This window comes from Arachis hypogaea, chromosome 2 (assembly GCF_003086295.3).
Source record: "Arachis hypogaea cultivar Tifrunner chromosome 2, arahy.Tifrunner.gnm2.J5K5, whole genome shotgun sequence".
Taxonomy (NCBI): Eukaryota; Viridiplantae; Streptophyta; class Magnoliopsida; order Fabales; family Fabaceae; genus Arachis; species Arachis hypogaea.
The window spans coordinates 21,765,675-21,773,429 of NC_092037.1; positions in this window are offsets into that span (position 1 = coordinate 21,765,675).

A 7,755-nucleotide genomic window follows, 5' to 3' on the forward strand; every position below is an offset into this window, starting at 1 on the left:
TTGCATCAAAAAATTTTTCAAAAATATGTTCTTGATGTTCATCATGATCTTCAAAGTGTTCTTGGTGTTCATCTTGACATTCATAGTGTTCTTGCATGCATCATGTGTTTTGATCCAAAATTTTCATGTTTTGGGTCATGTTTGTGTTTTTCTCTCTCATAATTAAAATATTCAAAAATAAAAAAATATCTTTTCCTTATTTTTCTCCAAATTTTCGAAAATTTGAGTTGACTTAGTCAAAAATTTTCAAAATTAGTTGTTTCTTACAAGTCAAGTCAAATTTTCAATTTTAAAAATCTTATCTTTTCAAAATCTTTTTCAAAAATTATATCTTTTTCATTTTTTCCCATTTTTCGAAAATTTCAAAAATCTTTTTTTAAATATTTTTCAAAATCTTTTTCTTATCTTTATATCATATTTTCGAAAATTAGCTAACAATTAATGTGATTGATTCAAAAATTTGAAGTTTGTTACTTTCTTGTTAAGAAAGGTTCAATCTTTAAGTTTTAGAATCTTATCTTGTAGTTTCTTGCTAGTGAAGTAAGTAATTTCAAATTTTTGAATTAAATCTTTTTATCTTTTATCTTATCTTTTTCAAAAATTTTATCTTTTTCAAAATTTTATTTCAAAATATCTTATCTAACTTCTTATCTTCTTATCTTTTCAAATTTGATTTTAATATCTTTTTCAACTAACTCTTTGACTTTGTGTTTGTTTCTTATCTTTTTCAAAACCACCTAACTACTTTTCCCTCTCTAATTTTCGAAAATATCTCACCTCTTTTTTTTTCAAAAATTCTTTTTGTTCTAAATTTTAATTTTAATTATATTTTATTTTAATTTTCGAAAATTACTAACCCCTTTTTAAAATTATTTTCGACATTCTCCCTCTCTTTTCTTGTTCTATTTAATTATTTAATTACTAACACTTCTCTTCACCTCTCTCCATCTAAATATCCGAATCCCGTCTTCTACATTCTTCTCCCCTTTCTTTTTCTACTAACATAAAGGAATCTCTATACTGTGACATAGAGGATTCCTCTTCTTTTCTTGTTTTCTTCTCTTTCATATGAGCAGGAACAAGGAAAAAGGCACTCTTGTTGAAATTGATCCAGAACCTGAAAGGACTCTGAAGAGAAAATTAAGAGAAGCTAAGTTACAACAATCTAAAGGTAACCTTTCAGAAATTTTCGAACAAGAGAAGGAGATGGCAGCCGAAAATAATAATAATGCAAGGAGAATGCTTGGTGACTTCACAAAGCCAACATCCAAATTTGATGGAAGAAGCATCTCTATTCCTGCCATTGGAGCCAATAATTTTGAGCTGAAACCTCAGCTAGTTGCCTTAATGCAACAAAACTGCATGTTTTATGGACTTCCATCTGAAGATCCTTACCAGTTTTTAACTGAGTTCTTGCAGATTTGTGAGACTGTAAAGACGAATAGAGTTGATCCTGAAGTCTACAGACTCATGCTTTTCCCTTTTGCTGTAAGAGACAGAGCTAGAACAGGGTTGGATTCACAACCCAAAGATAGCCTGGACTCCTGGGATAAGCTGGTCACTGCCTTCTTAGATAAATTCTTTCCTCCTCAAAAGCTGAGCAAGCTGAGAGTGGATGTTCAAACCTTCAAACAAAAAGATGGTGAATCCCTCTATGAAGCTTGGGAAAGATACAAGCAGCTGACCAAAAGATGTCCATCTGACATGTTTTCAGAATGGACCATATTAGATATATTCTATTATGGTCTATCTGAATTTTTGAAAATGTCATTGGACCATTCTGCAGGTGGATCTATTCACCTAAAGAAATCGCCTAAAGAGGCTCAAGAACTCATTGACATGGTTGCAAACAACCAATTCATGTACACTTCTGAGAGGAATTCCGTGAATAATGGGATACCTCAGAAGAAAGGAGTTCTTGAAATTGATGCTCTGAATGCCATATTGGCTCAGAACAAAGTGTTGACTCAACAGGTCAACATGATCTCTCAAAATCTGAATGGATGGCAACATGCATCCAACAGTACTAAAGAGGCAGCTTCTGAAGAAGCTTATGATCCTGTGATGAGCGGATAATTTGTACGCTTTTTGGCATTGTTTTTAGTATGTTTTTAGTATGATCTAGTTAGTTTTTAGTATATTTTTATTAGTTTTTAGTTAAAATTCACTTTTCTGGACTTTACTATGAGTTTGTGTGTTTTTCTGTGATTTCAGATATTTTCTGGCTGAAATTGAGGGACCTGAGCAAAAATCTGATTCAGAGACTAAAAAGGACTGCAGATGCTGTTGGATTCTGACCTCCCTTCACTCGAAGTGGATTTTCTAGAGCTACAGAAGCCCAATTGGCGCGCTCTCAACGGCGTTGGAAAGTCGACATCCTGGGCTTTCCACCAATATTTGATAGTCCATACTTTGCCCAAGATTTGATGGCCCAAACCGGCGTTCAAAGTCACCCTCAAAAATCCCAGCGTTAAACGCCGGAACTGGCACCAAAATGGGAGTTAAACGCCCAAACTGGCATAAAAGCTGGCGTTTAACTCCAAGAAGAGTCTCTACACGAAAATGCTTCAATGCTCAGCCCAAGCACACACCAAGTGGGCCCGGAAGTGGATTTTTATGTCATTTACTCATCTCTGTAAACCTTAGGCTACTAGTTCTCTATAAGTAGGACCTTTTACTATTGTATTGAGATATCGGGGTAGTTATCTTTGTTCTGATGCTATCTTAGATCATTGGGAGGCTGGCCATTTGGCCATGCCTAGACCTTGTTCTTATGTATTTTCAACGGTGGAGTTTCTACACACCATAGATTAAGGTGTGGAGCTCTGCTGCACCTCGAGTATTAATGCAATTACTATTGTTCTTCTATTCAATTCCACTTGTTCTTGTTCTAAGATATCACTTGTTCTTCAACTTGATGAATGTGATGATCCGTGACACTCATCATCATTCTCACTTATGAACGTGTGACTGACAACCACCTCCGTTCTACCTTCGATTGGGTGAATATCTCTTGGATTCCTGATACACGATGCATGGTTGATCGCCTGACAACCGAGCCAGCCATTCCGTGAGATCAGAGTCTTCGTGGTATAGGCTAGAACTGATGGCGGCATTCAAGAGAATCCGGAAGGTCTAACCTTGTCTGTGGTATTCTGAGTAGGATTCAATGATTGAATGACTGTGACGTGCTTCAAACTCCTGAGGGCGGGGCGTTAGTGACAGACGCAAAAGAATCACTGGATTCTATTCCGGCCTGATCGAGAACCGACAGATGGATAGCCGTGCCGTGACAGGGTGCGTTGAACATTTCCACTGAGAGGATGGGAGGTAGCCACTGACAACGGTGAAACCCTTGCTTAAGCTTGCCATGGAAAGGAGTAAGAAGGATTGGATGAAGACTGTAGGAAAGCAGAGAGACGGAAGGGAAGGCATCTTCATACGCTTATCTGAAATTCCTACCAATGAATTACATAAGTATCTCTATCTTTATCTTTATGTTTTTTTCGCATATCACCATACCCATTTGAGTTTGCCTGACTAAGATTTACAAGGTGACCATAGCTTGCTTCATACCAACAATCTCTGTGGGATCGACCCTTACTCGCGTAAGGTTTATTACTTGGACGACCCAGTACACTTGCTGGTTAGTTGTGCAAAATTGTGTTTATGCCATGGTATTGAACACCAAGTTTTTGGATTCATTACCGGGGATTATTTGATTTGTGAAAAGTATTGATCACAATTTCGTGCACCAAGTTTTTGGCGTCGTTGCCGGGGATTGTTCGAGTTTGAACAACTGACGGCTTATCTTGTTGCTTAGATTAGGACTGTTTATTTTTGTTGGTTTAGAGTCTTTTAGTTGAGTCTAGTTCATATTTTAAGTTTGGTGTCAATTGCATGCTTTTGTTTTCTTTTAGTTTTTCGAATTTGCATGTCCTTAGTTTCTTTTTTATCTTTAAAAATTCTAAGTTTGGTGTCCTCATTGTGTTTTTCCCTTAAAAATTTTCGAAAATTAGTGTTTGATCTTCTAAAAAATTTTAAGTTTGGTGTCATTTTGTTGTTTTTCTCTTTCATCTTTTCAAAAATCAAATCTTTTTCAAAAAATTTTTTCAATCATATCTCTTTAATTGCTAATCTCAAAATCTTTTTAATTAACTAATTGATTCGGTTCTCAATTTGCTTTGATCTTATTTTCTTTTTGATTTTTGACTTTTTTATTTTAATTTCCTTTTGTTTTATTTTATTTTTTTCGGTTAAATAAAAAAAATTTATCTATTTGCAATCCATATCATTTCCCTTTATCCATTATGGACTTAAGTGGGATTGATCAGTCCAAAAGGACTCTGGGGTCATATGCTAACCCCATTACAGCTGCATATGGGAGTAGCATCTGTACACCTCCCATCAAAGCAAGCAGCTTTGAGCTAAATCCTCAACTCATTATCATAGTGCAGCAAAATTGTCAGTATTCTGGTCTTCCACAGGAAGAGCCTACTGAGTTTCTGGCACAGTTCTTACAAATTGCTGACACAGTACATGATAAAGAGGTAGATCAGGATGTCTATAGACTATTATTGTTTCCATTTGCTGTAAAAGACCAAGCTAAAAGGTGGTTGAATAACCAACCTACAGCAAGCATAAAGACATGGAAACAGTTATCAGACAAATTCCTGAATCACTTTTACCCCCCAAAGAGGATGACACAGCTAAGGTTGGACATCCAAGGCTTTAAACAAGAGGATAATGAATCCCTTTATAATGCCTGGGAGAGGTATAGAGGTATGCTAAGAAAATGCCCCTCTGAAATGTTTTCAGAGTGGGTACAGTTAGACATCTTCTACTATGGGCTTACAGAAAAAGCTCAGATGTCTTTAGACCACTCAGCTGGTGGATCTATACACATGAGGAAGACAATTGAAGAGGCTCAAGAGCTTATAGACGCTGTTGCTAGAAACCAATATTTGTACTCTAGCAATGAGTTCTCTCCAAAAGAGGAAGTCATGACAGTAGTCACTGATCCTAATCCTCAAGAACAGATGATTGAGCTTAATCAACAATTGCTCCTGATGACAGAACAGTTAGCAGAATTTAAAGAAATGCTCCATGAAACTAAAGTTGCTAACAAGAACATAGAACTGCAGTTGAATCAAGCAAAACAGCAGATATCTAAACAGATAACAGAGGAATGTCAAGCAGTTCAACTGAGGAGTGGGAAGACACTGAATAACACTGCTCAAAAGAGCAAAAAGCCAAATAAGGAACAAGTGACAGAGGATAACCATACCACTGTTCAAAATCCCTCTGAGGACAGTATGAGCCCAGAGAGGAACACTTTTGGCGTTCAAACGCCAGAAAAGGGGGGAAAGCTGGCGTTAAACGCCCATTCCCTGCCCAGTTCTGGCGTTCAAACGCCAGAAAAGGGGGAAAAGTTGGCGTTAAACGCCCATTTTCCACCCAATCCTGGCGTTCAGACGCCAAGGGAGGATCAGACACCTGAGAGTGCTAACAGTAATCCCTCTAACAAGGCTTCTTCAACCACTTCTGTAAGGAATAAACCTGCAGCATCTAAGGTTGAAGAATATAAAGCCAAGATGCCTTATCCTCAAAAACTCCGCCAAGCGGAACAGGATAAGCAATTTGCCCGCTTTGCAGACTATCTAAGGACTCTTGAAATAAAGATTCCGTTTGCAGAGGCACTTGAGCAAATACCTTCTTATGCTAAATTCATGAAAGAAATCTTAAGTCATAAGAAGGATTGGAGAGAAACTGAAAAAGTGTTTCTCACTGAAGAATGCAGTGCAGTCATTCTAAAAAGCTTACCAGAAAAGCTTCAAGATCCAGGAAGCTTTATGATACCATGCACATTAGAAGGTGCTTGCACCAAGACAGCCCTATGTGATCTTGGAGCAAGCATCAATCTAATACCTGCATCCACTATCAGAAAGCTTGGGTTGACTGGAGAAGTCAAACCAACCCGGATATGCCTCCAACTTGCTGATGGCTCCACTAAATATCCATCAGGCATAATAGAGGATATGATTGTCAAGGTTGGGCCATTCGCCTTTCCAACTAACTTTGTGGTGCTGGAAATGGAGGAGCACAAGAGTGCAACTCTCATTCTAGGAAGACCTTTCCTAGCAACTGGACGAACTCTCATTGATGTACAAAAAGGGGAAGTGACCCTGAGAGTCAATGAGGATGAGTTCAAGTTGAATGCTGTAAAAGCTATGCAGCATCCAGACACACCAAATGACTGCATGGGCGCTAACATTATTGACTTTCTGGTAGAAGAGGTCAATATGACTGAAAGCCTAGAATCAGAGCTTGAGGACATCTTCAAGGATGCTCAACCTGATCAAGAAGAATCAGTGGAAACAAAGGAATTTTCGAAAATTCCTCAGGAGGAGGATAAGCCCCCCAAACCTGAACTCAAACCACTACCATCATCCCTGAAGTATGCATTTCTGGGAGAAAGTGACACTTTTCCAGTGATTATAAGCTCTGCTTTAAATCCACAGGAAGAGGAAGCACTGATTCAAGTGCTAAGGACACACAAGACAGCTCTTGGGTGGTCCATAAGTGATCTTAAGGGCATTAGCCCAGCTAGATGCATGCACAAAATCCTGTTGGAGGATAATGCCAAACCAGTGGTCCAACCACAGAGGAGGCTAAATCCTGCCATGAAGGAGGTAGTGCAGAAAGAGGTCACTAAATTACTAGAGGCTGGGATTATTTATCCTATTTCTGATAGCCCCTGGGTGAGCCCTGTCCAAGTTGTCCCCAAAAAGGGAGGCATGACAGTGGTTCATAATGAAAAAAATGAACTGGTTCCTACAAGAACAGTCACAGGGTGGCGTATGTGTATTGACTACAGAAGGCTCAATACAGCCACCAGAAAGGATCATTTTCCTTTACCATTCATAGACCAAATGCTAGAAAGACTAGCTGGTCATGATTATTACTGCTTTTCGGATGGCTATTCAGGTTACAACCAAATTGCAGTAGATCCTCAGGACCAAGAGAAAACAGCATTTACTTGCCCTTCTGGCGTGTTTGCCTACAGAAGGATGCCTTTTGGTCTGTGTAATGCTCCTGCAACCTTTCAGAGATGCATGCTATCCATCTTCTCTGATATGGTGGAGAAATTTCTTGAAGTCTTCATGGATGACTTCTCAGTATATGGAGACTCATTCAGCTCCTGTCTTAACCACCTATCACTTGTCCTGAAAAGGTGCCAAGAGACTAACCTGGTTTTAAACTGGGAAAAATGTCACTTTATGGTGACTGAAGGAATTGTCCTTGGGCACAAAATTTCAAGCAGGGGAATATAGGTGGATAAGGCAAAGGTAGAGGTAATTGAAAAATTACCACCACCTGCCAATGTTAAGGCAATCAGAAGCTTTCTGGGGCATGCAGGATTCTACAGAAGGTTTATAAAGGATTTTTCGAAAATTGCAAAACCTTTGAGTAACCTGCTAGCTGCTGACACACCATTTGTGTTTGACACACAGTGTCTGTAGGCATTTGAGACCCTGAAAGCTAAGCTGGTCACAGCACCAGTCATCTCTGCACCAGATTGGACATTACCATTTGAACTAATGTGTGATGCCAGTGACCATGCCATTGGTGCAGTGTTGGGACAGAGGCATAACAAACTTCTGCACGTCATTTATTATGCCAGCCGTGTTCTAAATGACGCACAGAAGAATTACACAACCACAGAAAAAAAGTTACTTGCAGTGGTCTATGCAA